General features: G+C 47.5%; 1 protein-coding gene across 1 annotated transcript in view; it reads right to left on the reverse strand.

Moving 5' to 3' along the window:
- Window positions 1-24,756, reverse strand: part of DNAH7 (dynein axonemal heavy chain 7) — a 2,019,015-nt gene that overhangs the window by 433,296 nt on the left and 1,560,963 nt on the right. The gene's annotated exons all lie outside the window — the stretch shown is intronic.

The following is a 24,756-nucleotide window of genomic DNA, read 5'->3' on the forward strand; positions in this document are numbered from 1 at the left end:
TGGAAAGGAACTCATAACATCTGAATTTACTGTGATGCTTGAGACAGACTAATCTGAAAGATTCCATGAATCGGTAAAATGATCACGTAAATATGTCAATATAAAGTGTTATGTAGTACCTGTTGCCATACTACTACAGTAACATGACTACTAGCAGAATGTGTGCCCCACCCATAGGATGATTTACTGGGTGAACACAAAAATCATGAAATCCTTACAATCCAGAATTCAATACAAGCCTTCTGGCTGCAAGCTTCAGACAAAGGGCTTTAGCATTTTCTGTTTCATTTACATCTGCACCATCTCAAATCCTCAGCTGTGGAATAACTGGTCAGTTGAAAAGAAATGAGCCCTGACTCTGCTCCAATCACAGTAAAGCTGCCTCAGGAGGTTGATCATATGGAAGCCCTTGAGGTGTTAATTGACCTTTGGCACTGTTTTTTGACACAGACATTTTCTTTAACTTTCAGCACTTTTGACCTTTTGTGGTACACAGAGAACAGATCGAAAGCCAGAAACATTGGATAATGGGATGAGAGTGAAGTAATCTGTGAAAAGAGGTTGGGTTACAAGAGCATTGTGGAAAGGAATAAGGATACAAAATTACGAGGCATCTGAAGCTTATTTTCGAGGAGGTGGGAGTAACAGGGTCAAATGTCACAGTCTGAGAGAGCTTCTCCATGGTACATTGGTAACAATCAGAACTGTCCCATCAGTATTTTCCATTTTCTCCAAACTGAAAGAAGCAAATCAATGTGCATTCTTCGTCAATGCATGCACCCTCATTCACCCATCAATAATACAAACGACCCAATGAATGAATCAATGATCGTTTTATATCGCACGAACAAATACAGAAAGGAGTCAAGCACCTAGGATGCATTCAGGCTCATACAAGAATGTGGTGCTGAATCAATAACTATCTCTTTGTGTAGGAAATTGTGCCTCAGGCTGGGGGGATGACACCCTACTTAAGCCGCAACCATAATTCTCAGATACTGCAAAGTCACAGACAACCCCAAACAACCCCAAATTAACCTGTACTGAACCCCAAATCCTAGTTGATGAGTGAAGCAAAGTCCTGCTCCAAGGATGCATCGCACAGCAGATGCGACATGCGATCCTTGTGTGGAGATGCGTAGCGCATCGGTGGTTCCGAAGAGCTGTGGTAGGTGATAAAAGGTCCTTGTGAGGAGATGCATCGTGCAGCAGTGGTTGTGGGGAGCTGCAGTGGGGATTGTGAGGTCCGTGCGAGGAGATGCATAGCACAGTGGCGGTACTAATGGGCTACAGGGCTGCGATGCAAAGACTTGTATCAGGAATGCGGCACACAGTAGTTTTTATCCTGAGTTTGGCAAGGCAATGTGTGCTGGCAGAGCACCTTCAGGCCCACTTCAAAGGGTCCACAAGTGGGGTGGGACTCCGTGGGGGCAACACTCACACCTGGCTGACTGTGTGTGCTGAATTCAAGGTTATTGGGGCCTGTTTTGTCCCTGAGGCTCTGATCAGGAGGCCGGCCAACTAGCCCTTGCAGTCACTCTGGTGGCCCTAGGTCCAAATGCAGGTTCAGTCCTTCTAATTCAGGCTGGTGGGCAGCCGGGCAGCACAGCAGAGCAGCAGAGTGGCAGTCCTTTTTGTAGTGAAGAAGCACAACAGTTCTTCTTTGGAATCTTTCACAGGTTCAGTAGTGTACCAAAAAGTTGGGCCAGAGGGTCCATTAGTTATACCTGGTGCCCACTATGAAGTAGGAGAATATTCTGGATGGTTCCACTCCCCTACGATGTCAGACATCCTCTTCCTCCTGGCCCTGGCCCCAGCTTGTGTGAACTAGTGACAACCCCTTTGTGAGTGTGTAAAGTGTGGTAGGTGACAGCTGTGCCCCCTTGTTAAGTCAAAGTGGTCCATTCTGCCAACACCTAGCTTTCCTTTGTCTCACTGTCTGGGAGCAATATGTGGAAAAGTAAATTTTGTCATGTTCTGTGTCCCTACGCGTCCTCCATCATATGTTATATGTGCATGATTAATATGCATATGTATTCCCCATGTTCGATTAAAGACGCAATTACAGTTGTGTCCACCTCTAGTATGCCAGTTTCCAGTTCTCGTGAATACTACGAATATCAGGCCTATGTAAAGCTACGCTGCCACGTTTCTCAGTGAGCACGTTATTCCATTGTAAAGTCCCCGTTTCTAGGCCTCAAAAGGGCCCGGACACCAGATTCAGCTCCTGTCTCCTGAAGCCCTCGCTGAGGAGCGACACGGCCCCCACCTGTATCCTCGACCCTTCACTTACTTCCTGCCTCGCAGTGCCCGGCTCCGCTTGGCTCTGCCTCTGAGTCTGCCAAGAGTATGTTATGATTCCAGTTATCAGTTCAGCCCTCCTTCCCTGCATTCCTAAGCTACTGAATCGCATCAATAGTTTCCGTCATTGTCTAGCCTTTACGGCCCCATGTTAGAGAAATACTGTATTAATGGTCATTTAATATTCTTCATCACGCACTACATGTAGAATAATGCATGGTCCAGTCTTAGTGTCTGTTAGCCTTTCCCCTCCTGACTTCTAGTTTATATCAACATGTTCCCTAAACATCAGATACTAGATACTGTTTAGGTACATGTCGCCCTGACTCTCCAGACTTCAGTCTCTGCTCCTAGCACAGAGTTCGAAGCCCCCAGCTTCTCCTAGTGATACGTCATTGCCAGTTTGCGCGCACCATCAGGTTAGAGGTCCCGGCTCCTCAGGTAGCCCCCTCCATGGTTTCCGCCCCATTCATGACATATTCTGTTACGTTTGCATCACATGTCTGTGTATACGCCCTGTTACACCTACTTTCACCCTTATCTTTCGCGACTGCTACGCGTCACGCCTATTGCTCCACCCACCGCTACGCCTATTGCAATATAATGCTATGTGTTTGCGTTATGTATATATGCTCATGTATTGTTATTAAAAGTTAGACGCCGTCATTCCCGATCCTGTCCCCGGCAGCTGCCATCCTATTCCCGTGCAGGTCGTCCTGTTCCTGTCCTTATGCTGTATTAAACCTGCAAAACTCCTACTACCTCGAATCTTGACTCTTATTTATTGAGCTATCTGTTATTCATTTATTCATTCAAAAATAGGGTATTATTTATTTATTTACCACATAATGGCGCCCGAACAGGGACTTGCCCTTTCCCCACGCGTCGGTGAAGCCACGCCGACCCCCTGACCCTCTGCAGTCGTGACGGAACTCTTCTGCGCACCGGCAGATATTTCTGCTTCAAGTATCCCTCAGGCCCACGGAGGAGACGGAGGAGGCGGTCCAGCATCCAGACGAGACGGTGGAGGAACGCGGCGAGTCCCGACCAGAGCCCAAGCCGAGAGTCCAAGGTCCGAGGTATCCGGAGGTCCACCCGTAACTAAAGTCCGAAGTTCGTCGTCCGTCGTCATAGCAGTCCAGTCCAGTCCGAGGCCTTCCGTTCTTGCTGCCCGGTGAGTACCGTTACTGGGGTGGTATCTAGACAGGGTCAATCTAATTGACTCTGGTCTGTGGGTTGGTGGTACACAGACTCACAAACGAAGTGTCCACTTCGGTGGATGCGGGTCCTGAACGTGTCTCTTTATGAGACCGGTAAGTTTCGTACTGTTTCAGCAGTGCATCTAGTCTCTGTTCTAGTCAGTTCTGTTCTCGAGAAAATTCATGTGTTCTGTTCTCAGTATTCCAGGTAGTATTCTGTTCGAACTGTTATTTTAAATGTTCTTCATGTATTTTAATGTCGTGGTATGAATGGGGAATAAGTATCGTGTTCATTGTGTATTGTATTGTGTCTAGATTACAGTCCAGTCATGCCCTTGTTTTCCAAGTTACGTCAGTTAAAAACTAGAAAGGGTCTGCTGGAAGCAGCAGTTCCAGTTCCGCCTAGGGACAGTCCAGGTCATTTTATGTATCAGAAGCATGGCATAAGTGCCATATTATATCTAGATTTATGGGTAGAGTATACCAAACAGTTAGAAGAAAAGTATAGATGGCCCGTATCGGGTACATGGGATGCCGAGTGCATCATGAGAGTAGAAGAGGCCTTATGGAAAAAGAAAGCCAGACAGTCACAGAAAGATGCCATCGAGTTATGGCGCAAAGAAGCTCATAAAAGAACCGAAAAAGAAATCAGAAAGTCAGAATTAAGTAGAGAATCCTCAGAACGAGCACAAGAAAAAGAGTTAATCGAGATAGGTGAACGAATTAGAACTGAACAATCAGAGAGACAGAGGAATGCTCTTATTAAGGGTATGTATCCTCTTCTTGCCGAGGGCTTGCCAAAAGCGACCCCGGAGGCATCCAGTAACTTTCCGCCACCATTAGTTCCGACCAAGCTACGTCACAAACCGACCGCAGCTGATATTTTTATTTCGTCCTATTTGGACGACACAGTCCCAGAATATGCAAATCCTGTTCGCGCTCCGCCAGTCCCTGTAAATCAGGCACTTCCCGCTCCTCCAGACACCGGAGTACCTGTTACGGTACCCCCGGTCCAGTCGGCCATACCAGTTCAGCCCGCATTTCAATTTCCTGCCACACTAGTACGAAGAGGATCAGTAGACGACTCTAGTTTAGGGGCCGCAGGGGGAGGTCCTCCTCAGACCCCGCCGCCACACAAGCGTTTAACAACAGCCGAATTACATATGCAAGCGTCACAGCGTACGCCCAGACATCAGTCTGTAGCAGAAATAAGAAAAGCCCTTAATGAATGCGGCTATGATCCAGTCCCAGGTGAGGATAATATGGTTTTATATTCATTACGTGTAAGAAGGGTGGCCGAGTATCTAGTCACCCTTCCGAATATGAAAGAAGACCTAGACAGAATATATCGTTTCATCCGTACAGGGGATGATCCAGAAAGCATTGGCGAGGCCATGTCTCAAAGGAAAGCTGAGACCCAGCTCATGATATTAAAGTTTCTGATCAATTGTCTAATAAGAGAACAAGATTACCCGTCCAAAGATCAAGCCGAAATGAGAACCCTGACAAAGTGGAGTGATAATATAGCCGAGGGTAAGCACAGAACCATGAGTGCTATGGAGAGTATGTACAAGAAAATCCGTAAAGAAATAATAAGGTTACACGATCAACGTAAAGCAGTACAAGTAAGCGAGAAAGAAAGTAACTCTGATACTGAAGAGGTAGAGGACGAGAATCCCGACAGAATAGCGTATGTAGGAAAATCTAGATTTCCAGATCGTCATTTACGCCTAGAACACAAGTCAACTTTCCATCATCCAGCACCAGAACAAGGTTCTCTAGAACAAGTATTCCAAGCTACCGATCACATTCTGAAATCACGAATCGGTTACAGTGAGTTAAGTACTATGCATGAACAAGAACTAGTCCGATCAGCAGTCCGATGGATTACTGATTCTACCACTTTTCCAGACGAAATAGTGGCACAAATGTTTCTGAAAATGCCCCCAGCCGAGCAACGACTGGCGGGTATGTATATGATTCAGCACCTCATTACATTGTATGAGGGTCAGCACTCTGATCCAGGCCCGTTACATGATATCCTGAACGAGTTACTCCAGTATAGATGGAAAGGTCTAGGTACCGATTTAATTAGTGTCATTCTAGAACAGCGCCACAAATATAGAACGTTTCTGAACCCGCATTTTGTTCATGTCTCACCCCCAGAAAGAAAACCCTTTTACATAGAGAGACAGAATCCGTTACGAGAAGTCCACCCAGTTAGAGGAACGGGTGGCGAACTAAAACGAGTGTTTGTTTACACTCCGATTACAAAGATGGAACTCCTAGAGATGAAGAAATTAATTCCCTGTCATGATAAAGATCCAGCAGGGTTCCACCGAGAATTAAAAGACATGCTCCGTATGGGAGAATACACGTATCCAGATATAATTAAAATGTTAAAGGTTCTGCTGCCCGCAGGGGTGTATGAAAAGCTCAAGGAAAAAGAATGGGAGGTGGGAGAGAAAAAGATCGATTGGGCAGTTCTAGAAGCTGAAGATAAGGCACGAGTACCAGGTACCGGTCTTGGAGCGAAATGTAAAGAATTACCAGAATTATTAATACAAGTTTTACCCAGATTATTGACAACTAGAAAAGAAGACTGGGATGCAATCTCAGCCTGTAAACAGAAACAAGATGAAGACATTAGTGATTTTTATTCTAGATTTGAGAAATGTTTTAGCATCAACAGTGGCCTCAAGACAAGTAGTGAGTCATACCCTCACCTTTTTGTTACTAAATTAGTCGAGAATTCAAGTCCACAAATTAAAAATCGAGTTTTGAAAGTCGAAAGTACCTGGCAAGCTAATACCCCGTCCCAGATGTTACAGATGCTCCAATACCACCAGAATAGAATCAGGGAAGAGCAAGACCACGAAAGGAAGCGTATGAAAGACACGAAAATGAAAGTACTAGTTGCACAATCTGTTCCTCAAGACAGTCAGAAGAGGGGTCCAAATCAAGCCAGTCATCCTGCAGCTCCCGTTAAAGGGAACTGCAATTATTGTAAACAGCCAGGTCATTTTATAAACGAGTGTGCAGTTCTGAAACATAACATAGCTACCGGTAAGACTAAAGAAAGACCACGTCCGCCTAGACAAGAACAAGTTTCACAGACTCTTCAGCCACAGAATACACCACAGACAGTTACAGTACCGCAGCCTATCGCTGCAACACAGCATGTTACACAGCAGATGTACCAGTATGCACAGTCTGAGTATCCAGAGTACCAGCAGTATTCATGAAACAGCCTAGAGAGGGAGGTAGGCTTGCCTCTCATCGAGATACCTGTAGATCAAGAAGGTCCCTATGTTCATAGTCAAGTACTAGGGAAAGATAGAAAGTTTTTGATTGATACAGGGGCAAGTAGGACCACAATTAGCCACGCCGAAGTTCCAGGGGCTCCGCTCTCAGGCTCTAGAAATGTTTCCCTTGGATTTTCAGGAAAACCTATCGTAAATGAAATTTCAAAGCCAGTTACTCTAGAAGTAGGTCCATTGTCCCGTACTACTGATCTGTTACTTACTAAGTCATGTCCAGAAAACCTATTAGGCATTAAAACACTGAAAGAATTAGGTGCAGTTATATGCTGTTCCCCAGAGGGAATACGTCTGTTCCTACGTGACTTCAAGGGTCACTATGTATTACGAGATTTTGATCCAAGATTGTCTAATGTTCCGCAGCATTTATGGGCGCAAGGTCCAACTGATGTAGGTTACATGCAAATCACACCACATCGTGTGACTCTCAAGCCAGGTGTAGTGTTACCACGAATCAGACAGTACAGATTGCCACCTGAGGCTGTAGCAGCCTTATCCAAAATTATTGACGAGCTCATCGCTCAAGGAGTAGTTGTAGAAACTGACTCCAATGTATGCAATTCTCCGATCATTCCAGTCATGAAACGTACTGATCCAAATGCACCCCCAGTATATCGATTAGTGATTGACCTACGGGAACTTAATAAATGTATTATTCCCCAGTACCCAGTAGTCCCAGATATCTCTTCCCTATTAACAGCCATTGATTCCGAAGCTTCATTTTTCACTGTCATAGACCTCAAGAATGCATTTTTCAGTGTCCCCATTCATCCAGACAGCCAGTTCCTTTTCGGATTCTGTTTAAATGGAAGGAGCTATATGTTCACACGAGCTCCTCAAGGTTTCACAGAAAGTCCTAGTATTTACAGTCAAGCACTTAAGAGACAACTTGATAATGTTCACATGCCAACTGACACTGCCCTGCTCCAGTATGTCGATGATCTACTGATCACAGCCCGTTCTGAACGTGACTGCGAGCGAGCGTCACTGACGGTTCTGTATTTTCTAGCCGAGATGGGGCATAAGGTGTCCCCTTCGAAGCTTCAATTCTGTGTCCAGCAAGTGGTATACTTAGGACACTTACTGTCCAAGAGGGGTAGGCAGTTGACACCAGACCGTATCCAGTTAATAGCGAGTCTTCCTCAGCCCAAGACCCAGAAGGAGGTACGTGCTTTTATCGGCCTTACTTCTTATTGCCGACAATGGATTCCTCAGTATGCATTCCTAGCCAAGCCACTGATACAGTTAACGACACAGGAGGCAGCCGTACCGACTGTCCTCCCTTGGACATCTGAACATACACTTAGTTTCAATGAGTTAAAGAAAGCTTTATGCCAAGCTCCAGTTCTAGCTACACCGAACTACAGTAAGCCTTTTACACTTTTCGTCACAGAACGCGAAGGTACAGCATTATCTGTTCTCACACAAGATCAAGCAGGACAATACAAGCCATGTGCTTATTTTTCGAGCACATTAGATCCTGTAGCCCAGGCTCTGCCTGCGTGCCTCAAGTCAGTTGCAGCCACAGCACTAGCTATCAGACAAAGTGATTCCATAGTCTTAGGACACTCCCTGACAGTACAAGTTCCACACTCCGTGGAAGTTCTTTTAAACCGAACACAGACTCAGCACTTGACAATTGCACGTTTAACAGGTTATGAATTGACACTGTTCCAGCCACACATAGAAATCAGACGCTGCAACATCCTGAACCCTGCTACATTGTTACCATCAGTTACTTTAAGTCCGGACACACATGACTGTGTGGAAGTAGTTAATATTACGACAAAGCCAAGACAAGATCTGACAGATATTCCGTTACCAGATCCCGACCTGACACTTTATGTGGATGGTTCATGTATGAGAACTAGTACAGGAGAACTAGTCGCCGCATATGCAGTGACTACCGACACCGAGGTTATTGAAACACACCGTATTGACACCCTGTCCGCTCAAGCAGCAGAGCTAGTTGCTCTGACACAAGCCTGCATACACGCTAAGAACCGGAAAGTTAATGTTTACACAGATTCACGCTACGCATTTGGAGTCGTACACGACTTTGGAGTGCTCTGGCAGGAGAGAGGTTTCATGACTTCTCATGGAACCAAGATTCAGCATGGTCTCCTTATTCAAGCTCTGTTAGATGCCATACATTTACCGACATCCATTGCTATCATGAAGTGCAAAGCACATACGAAAGTTACTGACATTATTTCCCAGGGTAACGATCTAGCAGATCGCACAGCCAAGCTTACAGCACAGACTCCAGACATTCCAGTTACCATGACACACACTCCAGATCCGACTACATGCATGACAGTTAAGGACCCTACACAAGATGTCATAGATATCCAGCTACATGCTACTCCTGAAGAAATCAAGAAATGGTCCGAACAAGGAGGGGTCCAGACAGATCAAGGATGGTTAACGAAGGGTAGAGCCACATGGTTTCTCCCCGACTCTATGGTTCAAGTCATTATCAATGCCGCACATAGTCCAGCACATTTAGGAGAAAAAGCTATGTTAGACAGTATCCAGAACATTTGGTTCAACAAGCATTTACGAGCTGCAGCCAAGCAGAAAGTCCGTACCTGTATGATATGTTGTCAGTTTAATCCAGGTAAAAGTGTCCCGGTGGAACAAGGGGGATTCCAGCCTCCTGACCACCCTTTTGAAGTCCTCCAGATGGATTATATTCAGATGGAGCGATGTCGAGGTTTCAAGTATGTCCTTGTAGTTGTATGCGCTTTGTCCAGGTGGACAGAAGCATATCCAGTCCCAGATTACACAGCTGCGACCACTGCCAAGCAGTTGGTTCGTGAGTTCTTCCCCCGTTATGGACTCCCTAGGGTCGTATATTCTGATAACGGCCAGCCATTCTCATCAGAGTTAATGAAACACGTTTCCCTATTGTTAGGGTACCAGTGGAAGTTCCATTGTGTACGCCATCCTGAAGCAGCCGGTCTCGTAGAGAGACATAACCAGACCCTGAAAATTCGCATCGCAAAAATTTGTAAAGAGAAAGGTGTGGACTGGCTAGTAGCTCTGCCAGTTGCCTTGTTCTATATACGCATGGTCGCACATTCCAGATCAGGTCTGTCCCCGTATGAGGTCGTTTTCGGCCGCCCCCCTAACATGTGGGGTACTCCTAGACCCCGAAGTATTACCGATGTTTCAAGTAATATGCTGACAGATTACCTAGCTTCCTTGATGTCTGCCCTCAACTCTTGTCGTTCACAGGTTGCCGCCGCATTTCCAGACAATACCGAGGTGGCACCGCATGAAATCGTTCCAGGATCCATGGTCCTTGTCCGGAATTTTGACCGCTCAAGTCCGCTGGAGCCACGCTGGAAGGAGCCCCGACAGGTCCTCCTCGCCACCCGTACGGCCGTGAAGTTGGAGGGTCGCAAAGGCTGGGTGCACCTTTCGCACGTGAAGAAGTTTTATGGACTGAAACCCGTCTCAAAGAACATTTCCCAGGATTTGAAGGATTGCCAAAATATTGTTCTCAAGGACTGTCCCGCAAAAGACATTGCTACAAACCCTCCCCTGTTAGAGAAAACTCCGCAGCAGGAGTATAAGTTGAAACTCCGGTCTAGTAAAATAAGTCAGCCAGTTTGATTGTCTAAGTCCTCCCCTAGGTGAAACGGTTAGACTGTTTCTGACATGTATAAAATAGACCCCCATAGTGAGAGAGTTAGTCAAAACTCAATCCGATGTATCATTTTTCTATGTTTCATATTATTTCTCAGCATTATGATTTTCTGCACCAGTTATGCATTTTACCTGTGTTTCCCAGTTTCTCATGTAAATACGTCTTCTAATGCTACAGTAGAACACACGTTTAGTGATCTGCCTCCTCATGAACTCTCTTACCGCCTCGCTATGCGAAATAATTCTTTTATCCGCATGCTACATTACTCACACCAAACCAGCAATGCCACTAATTGTTGGGTGTGTGGTCGACTCCCCCCTTTCCAGACACCGAAGGGAGTTCTGCCACTCTTTCCTTATCCTTTTTCACATAATGGTTCGTGTGGAGCATGGTCCACGTTAACGTCGTCCTCAACAGATATGTCTTTTCTTAACAGTACATGTTTTCCAGACAAGCAAGGTCTTCCCCACAGAATCGGGTTAGATCTAGAAAATGAAGTGTATAATTTAGGTAATTATTCTTCGAATTTCATGGTCCTGAATGTTCAGTCTGATACTACTCCAGACTTACCTGCTATTTCAGTACTACCAGTCAAAGGCGAATTATGTGTCCGAAATAATGGTTCCGTACATGTAGGACATAGTGATTGTACTACTATTGTCAAGTATAGTGACAGTAGGAAATCTATTTTCAAAGCTTCACGTCATTCTTATTTTATTTGTGGTCAAACTGCATATGTTCGTCTGCCCCTCGATTGGGAGGGAACCTGTTACATTGCCTTCCTACTGCCACCAGTTTTCCTAGCCCCATCTGATTATCATAGAAACACACATCTAGTACACATTAGACATAGAAGGGAGTCCCCAATTGTCGATTATACTGAAACTGCTCTAGAACAGTATACAGATTTCAATAGAGGTTTCTTTTTCTTTATAGGACCTATCCAGAATAGTAAACTAATCCGCAGGTTAACCAGAACCCTTGAAGCTGTAGTAAATGAGACTGCCTCTGCTCTAGGTAACTTAACCGAAGAGCAATCTGCTATGAGATTTGTAGTTTTGCAAAATCGTCTCGTCCTTGACGTCATACTGGCCGATAGGGGCGGGGCCTGTAGAGTCATCGGATCTAGTTGCTGCATTTTCATTCCAAATAACGCGCCGTCTGTTTATTCAGCTATAACCAGACTCCATAAAATTGCCCATCTGTTACACCAAGATCCAGGCACCTGGACATGGTCCGGTTGGTTCTGGAATATAATTTCTGCCTGGGGATGGAAAGTCTTGTCCTTTCTAGGTATTGCAGTAGCGATTATATTCAGCTGCTGCCTCTGTATACAATGTGGCCCTGCGATTTGCGGCATTTGTGCTACCTCTTGTATTCCCAGTCCCAAGCCCCGTTCTAAATCCCGTTCCAAGAAAATTCGAGACGAGCAAATGATACTGTATGAAATGGTAGATGGTATCATGAATATTGATGTTTCCTGATGGAAACGTAGTGACAAGGAGGGAATGTGGAAAAGTAAATTTTGCCATGTTCTGTGTCCCTACGCGTCCTCCATCATATGTTATATGTGCATGATTAATATGCATATGTATTCCCCATGTTCGATTAAAGACGCAATTACAGTTGTGTCCACCTCTAGTATGCCAGTTTCCAGTTCTCGTGAATACTACGAATATCAGGCCTATGTAAAGCTACGCTGCCACGTTTCTCAGTGAGCACGTTATTCCATTGTAAAGTCCCCGTTTCTAGGCCTCAAAAGGGCCCGGACACCAGATTCAGCTCCTGTCTCCTGAAGCCCTCGCTGAGGAGCGACACGGTCCCCACCTGTATCCTCGACCCTTCACTTACTTCCTGCCTCGCAGTGCCCGGCTCCGCTTGGCTCTGCCTCTGAGTCTGCCAAGAGTATGTTATGATTCCAGTTATCAGTTCAGCCCTCCTTCCCTGCATTCCTAAGCTACTGAATCGCATCAATAGTGTCCGTCATTGTCTAGCCTTTACGGCCCCATGTTAGAGAAATACTGTATTAATGGTCATTTAATATTCTTCATCACGCACTACATGTAGAATAATGCATGGTCCAGTCTTAGTGTCTGTTAGCCTTTCCCCTCCTGACTTCTAGTTTATATCAACATGTTCCCTAAACATCAGATACTAGATACTGTTTAGGTACATGTCGCCCTGACTCTCCAGACTTCAGTCTCTGCTCCTAGCACAGAGTTCGAAGCCCCCAGCTTCTCCTAGTGATACGTCATTGCCAGTTTGCGCGCACCATCAGGTTAGAGGTCCCGGCTCCTCAGGTAGCCCCCTCCATGGTTTCCGCCCCATTCATGACATATTCTGTTACGTTTGCATCACATGTCTGTGTATACGCCCTGTTACACCTACTTTCACCCTTATCTTTCGCGACTGCTACGCGTCACGCCTATTGCTCCACCCACCGCTACGCCTATTGCAATGTAATGCTATGTGTTTGCGTTATGTATATATGCTCATGTATTGTTATTAAAAGTTAGACGCCGTCATTCCCGATCCTGTCCCCGGCAGCTGCCATCCTATTCCCGTGCAGGTCGTCCTGTTCCTGTCCTTATGCTGTATTAAACCTGCAAAACTCCTACTACCTCGAATCTTGACTCTTATTTATTGAGCTATCTGTTATTCATTTATTCATTCAAAAATAGGGTATTATTTATTTATTTACCACAAATACACAAAGACCAACTGCCTGCTACACATAATCATGTGACCCAGGGACAGGCTGCAGGGACCAAATAGTTAGCACAAGCAGCATTAGTGAAGTGGTGGCAGCATACAGTAAAGTGATCAGTAGGAGTAGGCAGATCCTTTTTACGCTGTGTTACTGGAGTGAGGCCTACAGGCTAACTCACTTTTGTTAAGTTTCTCTGCTGTATGCTTAAGTCACCCTTGGCCTACATCAGTTAGATGTAGAGGGCTGCTTTGCGCATCAGTGGTGACACTGCGATGGATGGATGCGTGTCTTGTAATGATACAGTACGGGAATAGAGCATTGCTGTGCTGTGCATGCATGGTGCATGCATGTACTAGGTGTACGTTCAACCGTGGCGGATCCTCCGCTATGGCTCACAGTCTGTCTAGGAGCACAAATTAATGGTGCTCAGGCCAATCCTGAAGCTGCTCTCATGCATGAGAGCAGCTTCACGATTAGTCACAGGGCAATCTGGGAGCCTGTGCCTGCCTGCTGTACAGAGGAGAGGAGCAGAAGAGCGCAACGTTGGAGGGCGGCAGGTACGTTATTTTTTTATTTGTCTCTGCCATCCCCCATTTACCCCCCTTGACCACCTGACCCACCTCTTTTCCCTGACATGAGCTGCTCCTGACGCAGACCAGAGAAGGTTAAATGAGAGTTGTAGTGCTGTGTAGTGCATGCACAATAAAAGCATGTGTTGAGTATATGTACGCATGCAAGAAGTACAATGCATGAAGAGTGAAGTGTTGTGCAGTGCACCCATTGGAAATGTGTGTACTAGCAGTGTGTGTGTGCTTACATGTTGCATGTAGCACACCATGCCACAACACAGAAAGGATACAGTACTGAATTGTGCGTGCTGAATGTATGTCTGTCGAAGTTGGCTCAATACATCAGGGTAACAGTACTGGACAGTTTGTGTGATGGGTATATACAGTGAGTGCAAATGTGCCTGTAATGGTACATTACATGGAGGATCATTGGTTCCTTTATGGGTTCCATAAGCCATGGGACCCGAAGGTGCGCCAAAGGGGTACCACACCCTTGAAAAGACGCCATACATAGCGTACAAAAACGCAGATGGGTCCTGGCCTGGGCCTGGAAAGGGTGGCTGGAAACCCTCAGGCTGGTCTTGTGGAGGGTTCGGATTCGGCTCTTCGCCAGGCACAGAATCCACATCCACCTGAACCTCTTCCTCATCTCGAGCCGGGGACGGCGCCGGAGACGGATTCGAAGCTGGAGTCGGCGACTGCGCCCCCGACTCCGAAGGCGAGGCCTCACCTTCAGGTTCTGAGACATCCAGCGTAACCACCATGGAACGTACCTTCTTTGGTGACCTCGACCTCGAGCCTGACTCCTTACCGGAACGACATCGGGACTCATGCCTTCTCTTCTTATGCTTCCTCTTCGACTTTGAAGCATGGTCTGAAGCCGACCTCGAAGACGACTCTTCTCGAGATCCGGATCTTGACTTCGACCTCGACCTCGACCTCGCCCTTCGAGAACGAGACCTCGAAGATTTTCCTTTCCCAGCCTTCAGCTTTGCTACCAGGAGTTTGGTTTCTCTTTCCCTCAGGGCCTTCGGGTTCATCTTCCGACAAGATGAACATCCATCCACATCGTCATCAGAGCTCAAACACCAAATGCAGTCCTCGTGCGGGTCAGTTATGGACATCATTTTCCCGCACTCCCTGCAGGGCTTGAAGCCGGTCTTCTTTGTCGACATTGTGAAGAGACAAGATACAAAGAAGCAGAAAGCGGTAACAAAAAGGCAACAAAGTACCAGTTGGCTACTGAGATTACCGACACCGTTAGCGTCGACGACGCGGAAAAAAGGGAACTGATGTCATCACGCCGGCGTGGGCCTATTATAGGCGTCGGTGACGTCAGCGGAGTCGCGTGCGATGCCGTGTCTCTATGACGTCCAAGTCCACGTCGGCGCGAGGCTACGAAAAGAATTTCCGAATGTTGCTGACGCAAGGGGATATTCACAAGGTGAGGAATCCACACGGCAGATGTATCTATCAGAAGGTACATTACATGGAGGATCATTGGTTTCTTTATGGGAAGCAGAGGCCTGCATGGTGAAGACATGAAGAGAAAGGAAACACGCCAGACAGATTTTTGTATTGCCGCATTCCTGTGAGCTGGGTGGGACAGACTGGAGAAGTGAGAGACTCCCCCTGTACACATCAAAGGGTGCTCTTTGATTCAGTGAGAGATTACAAGGAAGGGGCCTGGACACATCTTAGGGAGGAGGAGATGGGCTGATAAGGGAATAACAAAGAGTGAGGCTGGGAGCCCGTGATGAACCATTTCATGCACATATTACTGTGGCGGACATCCAGATGTGAACTCTAGTCACTACCGTGGCCTGTGAAGTGGGAATATCAGCTTCAGCGTCTCCTGCTGTGACAGACAGCCTGTGAAGAGGAAGAAAAGGGAAGAAAGTGTGTGCTTCCAATAAAGCAGATCCCCAACATAAATGTCAAAGAACCAGACACTTTTTTATATTTGGTGTTTGGAAATGGACTATAAGAAGGGGAGGTTGAGATCCCAAAAATGTGTCATCTGCCAAGCAGCGAGATGGGCTGTGTGAGGAGGGGTAGCTCTGAAAGATGTCTGTCTGTGACCAGGACTGGGGGCCAAGGCCTGCTAGTCTCACTGCTGGGTGAGGAAACATCACTCGGAGAAACAAAGACCACCTGCTCTGGAGCCTGAAGCACTAGCGCCTGCCTGCTTGCCAGGTCCAGTGTGAGCTTTGAGGAAGAGAAAAACGTTGGAGGGAGCATTGTCCGGTGGCGAGACTAGTCAAGAGGATTGCCAGGGCTAGGTGTGAGAAGACGGCCGATGTACCATACATGTTGTTGCCCAAGTGCAGAATGAGATCGGCTACTCCCGTATGTCAGGAGAGGGTCACCCTTAAGATAGCCAAGATCAAAGAGCTGTGTGTAGAGCATGAAGCCCATACTGCACCATTGCAGCGACCCCGTATGCTTGGAGGGATGTGAACACTTCCAAGTCCTGAGACAATTGCCGGACATAATAGCGACCCCGTATGCCAGGAGGGGTCATCGTGATGTGGACTGCTGCGCAGGAAGGGCCGACTCCTTGTATGAAAGTAGTGTGGCAACCTCGTGTGTAAGAAGGGTCTGCTGGTACAAATTACCATTTGGAGCTCTGGACACCAACCTTGAACTGCAGTGCAGCCCTTGGGTAAAAATTAAGCATCGCATAATTGCCCCTGACCTGCCCCCTGGATGGAGGAGGATGCCGTGAGTGCTTTGAGTTCACTGGCACCAGATGGGGAGTGCTAGAATCAACGTGGGGAGCACTGAACTTACCTTGGAGAAGGAAGCACAGGAGCACTTCTGATCGCTTCTGGAGCTGGCTGTGCAAGCTCACGGAGATCCCATGCCGCTCACATGCAATCAGACTCGACCAAGCAGGACTGGAGCACCGTGAAAGCCCGCAGTTGGGGCACCCGCTGAAACACTGAACACTTTGCTTCCTCTCTGCTGGAGCGGGTAAGGTTTGATATGGACTACAGGACCCCGGAAGTCTCGCTTCTATAGGGGCTGTGGCAACAAAGACACTTTTGTCTGCTTTCTAAGAGTCAGAGTGGGCTCTTGAGTAATGTCTACTAGTGAGCATTCACTGGTAGCAACCACCAGTGAATGGGGAAACCACTAACCACGGTAGGAAAAGCTGGAGAAACAGAGATTTGCAGTTGAAACACTAGAGCCCTGACCATAAGTGGAGTGGTGTGGCTCACTGGTTAGAGGCGGCAGACCCGGAAGCAGGAGTCGGCCCAGGACCAGGGTTCAATTCCCAACGCGGCAGGGTCATGGACCAGGGTCAGCGGACTCGATAATTCTCGCCTCGGTGCCTACTCTAACCAAGGGTCCCACTCGGCAACTCTGGGCATTAGCTTGCCTAATCTCCACAACGGCCCCATCAACGCCGGGGATGCCTGGCTTCACCTTGGGGACTCCCAGTAGGGACCATCCCTCAGGGAAAGCCAGGACGGGTTCCCCAGCGGTATACCGCGCCAGGATACTCCGGTAGTAATTGAGCGCGTTACAAAACAGCTTATAACATATAGCTTATAACATAACATAAGGTGATTGTGTTATTGCTTGTTGTATTACTTCTTTGAGTGTACAGAATTAGAAGAAAAATACTGCTTTTTAATATGTAACTAAGTATTTGACTGGATATTGATTTATTGACATTGTTGTGCGCTATATGAATTATGAGTTGTGTTCATTAAACTGTTTCTACAGCTCCCCCCCCCTCCAAAGGACCAATAGACTTCTCAACCATAGCAGCACTGAGAGTCAAGTACAGAAAGGGTACTCGGCCCAGTTGCTCAGAATCCACAGTAAGTTGGGCCTTGTGACATCAGGAGTAAAAGGCCCCAACCACCACAGTTGAGCCCATGCCTGTCTCGTGACCCTCTGAAAAGGGTTCTGAGACACATCTTGCTTCCAATCTGAAGTGTTCATTAAAAAGGGTGAGTCTTCAACACTTTTCTAACTTGGAGCAGTGTTGGGGCAGGCTTGATGGATGTCAGGGATGTTGTTCTAGATCCTGGGTGCATAGATGGAAAAGGTCTACTGTTTTTGTTCTTCTTTTCTACACTTAGTTCGCAGTCAGATGGGGTCCTAGCTGAGGATGAGCTGATATATACCAGAAATGGTAAGCTTTCTCCAAGAAAAGTAGGGGGGCTGGTTGTGATACCTTCATCACTGATTCAGCTGGTTTTGAAGATGCCGTGGGTTGGCAAGGGGAGCAAATAGAGTTTCATCAGGATGGGAGAGATGTGATCATATTTCTTCGAGCCTGGGAAGAGATGTGCTGTAGTGTGTAGGATGGCGCTAAGGTGTGCCAGTGTGGAGTCTGGGAAGGAATTCAGGAGTTCCACCTTCCAGATGTGAAAGTAGGAGGGCTTGTACAGAAGTTCTGAAGTCACTTTCTGGCAGAAATGGTTTGACTTTCTTTAGAAGAGAGAGAGCTAGTATTAGGCAATCTTTGTTTTCTTTGACAATACTTTCCTTGAGGGGGAATCCAAGTAAACTAGCATTCAGTGGAAGTTGGGGATCGAAGCTATCAAGGTTCATGTCATAGAGACAGGTTTGTATTGTATCTTGTTTATTGTTTTTGGCAAGTTCTTGCGGTAAGATTCAGGTGGGTGCAAGATGAACAAGTTACTTACCTTCGGTAACGCTTTTTCTGGTAGATACAGTATCTGCCTGTGGATTCCTCCCCTTGTGAATAGCACCCTTGCGTCAGCAACATTCGGAAATTCTTTTTTGTAGCTTCGCGCCGACGTGGACGACGTCATAGAGGCACGGCATCGTGTGCGACTCCGCTGACGTCATCGACACTATAATAGGCCCACGCCGGCGTGATGACATCAGTTCCACCCTTTTTTCCGTGCCTTCGAGGCACACGGACGGACCAAAGACAGTAGATATATACACAGTATACACAGTACATAAATGTCTAGATAACACACACAGTGTGAAGCAAATGCAGGAAAGCAATTGAAACAAAACATTTCCTTGACAATAAAATATATATGCATTATATTACAGTAACTCAGGAATAGAAGAGTGGACAATGGGGAGGCGGGTGGGTCAGTGAGGAATCCACAGGCAGATACTGTATCTACCAGAAAAAGCATTACCGAAGGTAAGTAACTTGTTCTTCTGATAGATACATCTGCCAGTGGATTCCTCACCTTGTGAATAGAGTCCCACAGCAGGCCCCACTCCCGGAGGAGGGTGTCCACTCTCCTATACCAGAAAATCCTGGAGGACAGAGCGTGCAAAGTGACCGTCCCTCCTCACCTCAGCATCCAAACAGTAATGCTTCGCAAAAGTGTGGAGGGAAGCCCAAGTAGCCGCCCTACAAATGTCCTCAACAGGTACACCTCTAGACAAAGCAGATGTTGATGACTTTGCTCTAGTAGAGTGAGCTCTTAAACCCTCTAGAGGGTCCTTACCCGCCAAGGAGTAGCAGATCTTGATGCATAGAATAATCCATCTTGAAAGAGTGCGCTTGTGCACCGCTCTTCCTTTTTGGCAGCCAGCAAATCCAACAAAGAGCTGGTCATCCACACAATAGTCTTTAGTCCTATCGAGATAAAAGCTCACCGCCCTCTTAGGGTCCAGACGGTGTAGTCTCTCCTCCTCCTTGGAAGGGTGAGGGGGAGGATAAAAGGTAGGAAGGGTAATAGACTGTCCTAGATGGAAGAGAGTTACCACCTTAGGCAGGAAAGCAGCCCTGGTCCTAAGAATCATTTGTTCAGCATGAATGATCAAGAATGGGGGCTTTGAACTAAGAACTTGAAGCTCGATTACCCGCCTTGCCGAGGTAATTGTAACCAGGAAGACCGTCTTAAAAGACAAAAGTCTCATGGGACACTTGTGCAAGGGTTCAAAGGGAGAACCCATCAAGTAGGTTAAGACAAGATTTAAGTCCCATTGAGGCACAATAAAGGGAGTAGGAGGGAATTTATTAGTGAGACCCTTCAGAAACCTTAAAACCACAGGAGATTTGAATAGAGACGGCTGATCCCGCAAACAGAGAAATGCCGACAATGCCGAAAGATAACCCTTGACTGTAGCCACAGCAAAACCTTGCTGCGCCAAAGAAAGTGCAAACTATAGTATATCAGACAAACAAGCCTTCAAAGGGTCAACGGATTTCTCTCCACATCAAGAGACAAATTTAGACCATCTGTACGAATAGATAGATTTAGTGGAGTCACGCCTAGCCGAAAGAAAGACATCCACCACATCAGGTGGGAGAGAAAAGGAATTCAGGTTGCCTCGTTCAATCTCCAGGCATGAAGGTGTAAGGTCTGGAGATGGGGGTGTAGAACCTGCCCCTCCATCTGAAAGAGGAGATCTGCCCTGAAAGGGAGACGGAGCGGCAGGCACGAGGAGAGGTGGAGAAGATTTGTGTATCACACCCTTCTTGGCCAATCCGGGGCGATCAATATAACTTGCGCCCAGTCTTTGCGAATCTTCCTCAGAACCCGAGGAATCAAGGGTATGGGGGGAAACGCGTAAAGGAGCCGTGAGTCCCAACTCAACTGAAACGCGTCCCCCAAGGCTCCTCGCATCGGATACTGGAGGCTGCAGAATGACAGGCAGTGAGCTTTCTCGCGAGTGGCAAACAGGTCCACCTGAGGAGTCCCCCACGTCCGAAAGACGTGACAAACCACCTCCGGATGAAGCCTCCACTCGTGGTCGGCCGAGAACTACCGACTGAGACTGTCTGCACGCACGTTCAGAACCCCGGCCAGATGATTTGCCATCAGACAAATCTGATGGTCCTGAACCCAGGACCAGAGACGCAGAACCTCTCTGCAGAGACACTGTGACCCTACTCCTCCCTGCTTGTTGACATACCACATCGCGGTGGTGTTGTCCGTCAGGACTTGAACCGACCGACCGCGAAGGGAAGGGAGGAAGGCCTTGAGTGCCAAACGTATCGCCCGCAATTCCAGAAGGTTGATGTGAAGCAACCTTTCCTCTGGAGACCAAAGACCCTTGACCTCCAAATCCCCCACATGAGCACCCACCCTTTAGTAGATGCATCTGTTATCACTGTGGCCACCGATGGAGGCAGTTGAAAAGGCTTTCCCTGAGAAAGGTTGCCTTCCACTCCCCACCAAGCCAGATCCGATGCAGTTTCTCTGGAGATCCTCACAGACTCCCTGAGATCTCCGTTGTGCTGATACCACTGCCTGAGGAGGCACCACTGGAGCGCCCTCATGTGCCAGCGTGCATGGTTGACCAACAGAATGTAGGAAGCCATCAGACAGAGCAGGCGAAGGACCTTTAGAACTGGAACGACCGCTCCATTGTGAAATAAAGGAATCAACTCCTGTATGTCGCGAATCCTTTGAGGTGAAGGGAATGAACGACACACAGTTGTGTCCAGTACCGCACCTATGAACAGGTTCTGCTGGGAGGGCACCAGGTGAGATTTGGGTACATTTATCGAAAAACCCAACCTGTGTAACAACTGAGTTGTTTCCTGAAAATGATGGAGCACTATCTCTGGGGATTCGGCTTTGATCAGCCAGTCGTCCAGATACGGGAATACCGGTATCCCCGATCTTCTGAGATGTGCCACCACCACAGCCATCACCTTGGTGAAAACTCGAGGCGCAGTAGTAAGACCAAACGGTAGGACCACACACTGGTAGTGCTGTGTACACACCCTAAAACGGAGATACTTCCTGTGCAACTGCAGGATAGGGATGTGAAAATATGCACCCTGCAAGTCTATTGACACCATCCAGTCTTCTTCCATCAGCGCCTGAAGAACCTGTGCAAGGGTGAGCATCTTGAACTTCTCCTGTTTCAGGTAAAGGTTCAAGATCCTGAGATCCAGGATTGGACGAAGCCTGCCATCCTTCTTGGGTATCAGGAAATACCGGGAGTAGCATCCCTGACCCCTTTCCTGCTCTGGAACCAACTCTATCGCACCCTTTCTTAACAGTGTCTGGACTTCCTCCTGCAGGAGTAACAGGTGTTCCTCCGTGCAAAAACTTTGGGAAGGAGGGTAAATAGGAGGGAATTCCCGAAAGGGAAGAGCATACCCATTTTCTACGAGATTGAGAACCCAAAGATCTGATGTAACTGATTCCCAATCCCGTAGAAAATAGGTAAGCCGACTCCCTACAGGACCCGCATGATCCTGAATGGCGGATCTAGGGCTGCTTTTCTGTGGCTGGGGGGTTGGAAGAGGTGGAGGAGAAGGAGGCCTGACGTCCTCGAGGACGAGCTCTTTGCTTACCCCTGTAAGACCTGTACAGGGGGTTTGCTGCTGCTGCTGCTGCTGTTGACCTTGCCGGTAGGGGTGAAAGGAAGAACGTCCAAACCCTCGATACCTTTTGGTAGATGAACCCCTGGTCTGCAGCCCCAAAGATTTGGCAGTAGCCCTACTGTCCTTAAATCTCTCTAAGGCTGCGTCAGCTTTTTTTCCAAAAAGTCCAACACCGTCAAAAGGCAGATCCAATAATGCTGCCTGAACGTCCGCCGAAAAGTCCGATGACTTCAGCCAGGCAGATCTCCTAGATGCAACAGCGGTTCCTATGATGCGATCAACCGAATCAGCAGTGTCCAGCCCACTCTGGATCACCTGGTATGCAGCCGCCTCGCCTGTGCATCAGTCAACACTTCCTCAAAATCCTTCCTGTTGTCATCAGGAATTTTAGGAGCCAACAGACGCAGCAAATCCATAAGGGCATGAATGTATCTGCCCATAAGGCAAGTGGCATTAGTTGACTTTAAAGCCATACTTGCTGAAGAAAAGGACTTCTTAGCAGTCAGGTCCTGTTTCTTGGCATCCTTATCCCCAGGCACTTGAGGGAATGCGCCCACAGTCTTTTTAGAACAGGCTGCCTGAATAACCAGACTTTCAGGCGAAGGATGTGACGGTAAAAATTTAGGGTCCCCAGGTGCAACTCTATACCTCCTTGCAACACTTTTAGACACTGCAGGAGCTGTTAGAGGCTTGTTCCAAACCTCCAAAATAGGCTCAGTTAAAGCCTCATTAAAAGGGAGCAACGGCTCAATTACAGAACTTGGGGAATGGAGAACCTCAGTCAGAAGATTAGATTTAAATTCGACCATAGGCAAGGTTAAATTCAAACGTTCTGCAGCCTTCCTCATGACCATGTGGTATGGCTTAACATCCTTTGAAGGGGCATCAGATACAGATGGCACCTCCCATTCAGGAGAAAGCTCCAGACCACTAGCCTCCGCTAGATCTTCAAAATAATCATCTTGAAGCTCACCTTCCTCCATCTCAGCTTCAGCCTCCCTATACCTTTGTTCTTCCAAGAGGCACTGAGCATCCCTCCTAGATCTCTCCTTCAACAGCCGCGCCGTCGGATCCATGAACGACTCTGACGGAGCCGGGATCGACGTCGGGATTGACTCCGAAGGCCCAGGGGGCTGTTCACGAGGTCGACTCGGAGCAGGCGACGTCGGTATCGGTGTCGACGACCTCGGCGGAGCCGAGTACTGCCAAGGTGGCGTCGGAGCCGGCAGGAAAGGCATAAAGGGAGCTGGAGCATAGGAGTGGGGAACTCCTAAATTAAAAGCCAGAGGACCCATAGGACCCGAAGATGCACCAGAGGGGTACCATGCTCTGGAAAAGACACCATACATAGCATTTAAAAATGCCGAAGGGTCTTGACCTGGGGCCGGGAAAGGAGGGTGAGAACCCTCAGACTGACCGTTAATAGGCTCCGGCATCGCCTCTTCTTCCACAGGTACTGAACCCTCATCCAAAGGGACCTCTTCATCCTCTTGAGCCGGGGACGGCACCGAAGATGGATTCGGAACCGGAGTCGGTGAATGATCTCGCGATTCCAAAGGCGAAGCCTCACCTTCTGGATCCAAGACTTCCCGCGATGGAGACAAAAAATCCTTCCCATGCTTCTTCTTAGGCGACTTCGGTCTCGAGTCCGAATCCTTACCGGAGTGATGTCGAGACCCATGCCTTCGTTTCTTATGTTTTTTCTTCGACTTCGAAGCATGATCAGATGAAGACCTCGAAGGCGACGCCGTACGGGATCTTGACCGCGACCTCGACCTCGACTTCAACCTCGCCCTCCTCGAACGTGATCTCGAAGTCTTCTTTTCTTTATTACCTCTCAACTTCGCCATCAGAAGTTTGGTCTCCCTCGCACGAAGCGCCTTCGGGTACATTTTTCTACACTAAGAGCAGCCGTCGACATCATGGTCCGAACTCAGGCACCAGATACAATCCTCGTGCGGGTCCGTGATAGACATCATCTTGCCGCACTCTCTGCAAGGCTTGAACCCGGTCTTCTTAGTCGACATCGCTAGAGACACAAAGAAGCAGGAAAATCGAGAAAACAGTAACAAAATTACCAACAGCTACAGAGATTCCCCGAAACCGTTAGCGTCGACGAAGTGTAAAAAAGGGAACTGAAGTCATCACGCAGGCGTGGGCCTATTATGGTGTCGGTGACGTCAGCGGAGTCGCGCACGATGCCGTGCCTCTATGACGTCGTCAACGTTGGCGCGAAGCTACAAAAAAGAATTTCCGAATGTTGCTGACGCAAGGGGGATATTCACAAGGTGAGGAATCCACTGGCAGATGTATCTATCAGAAATGTAGGTCTTGATGAGGTGCAAGTAGTGTTTGAGGCACTGGATGCCTGAAGAGGATACTTTTAAGCAGAGTTGTATATCATCAGCATATTGGTGAATCTTTATACTGTTATCTGTGAGTAGAGCACCTAGCTTCTCAATGTAAAGCTGAAAGAGGACTACTGAACAGCTAACTACACAAAGGAATCAGAAGCTAATCCCTTAGCGAAATGATCTACCATATTTCCACAGAACCATCAAATTGCACCAACATTTGAATTTCAGGTGAACCTGATAGGCTGAAACGTACGTATTCCCTATTTATGTCTATGACACTGCTGAGATCATAGCAATTCTCAGAGCAATGGACACATTCAGGCAGTGTTCATTTTTAGCCTCCAGA

The sequence above is a fragment of the Lissotriton helveticus genome, chromosome 3_1, assembly GCF_964261635.1.
Source record: "Lissotriton helveticus chromosome 3_1, aLisHel1.1, whole genome shotgun sequence".
Taxonomy (NCBI): domain Eukaryota; kingdom Metazoa; phylum Chordata; class Amphibia; order Caudata; family Salamandridae; genus Lissotriton; species Lissotriton helveticus.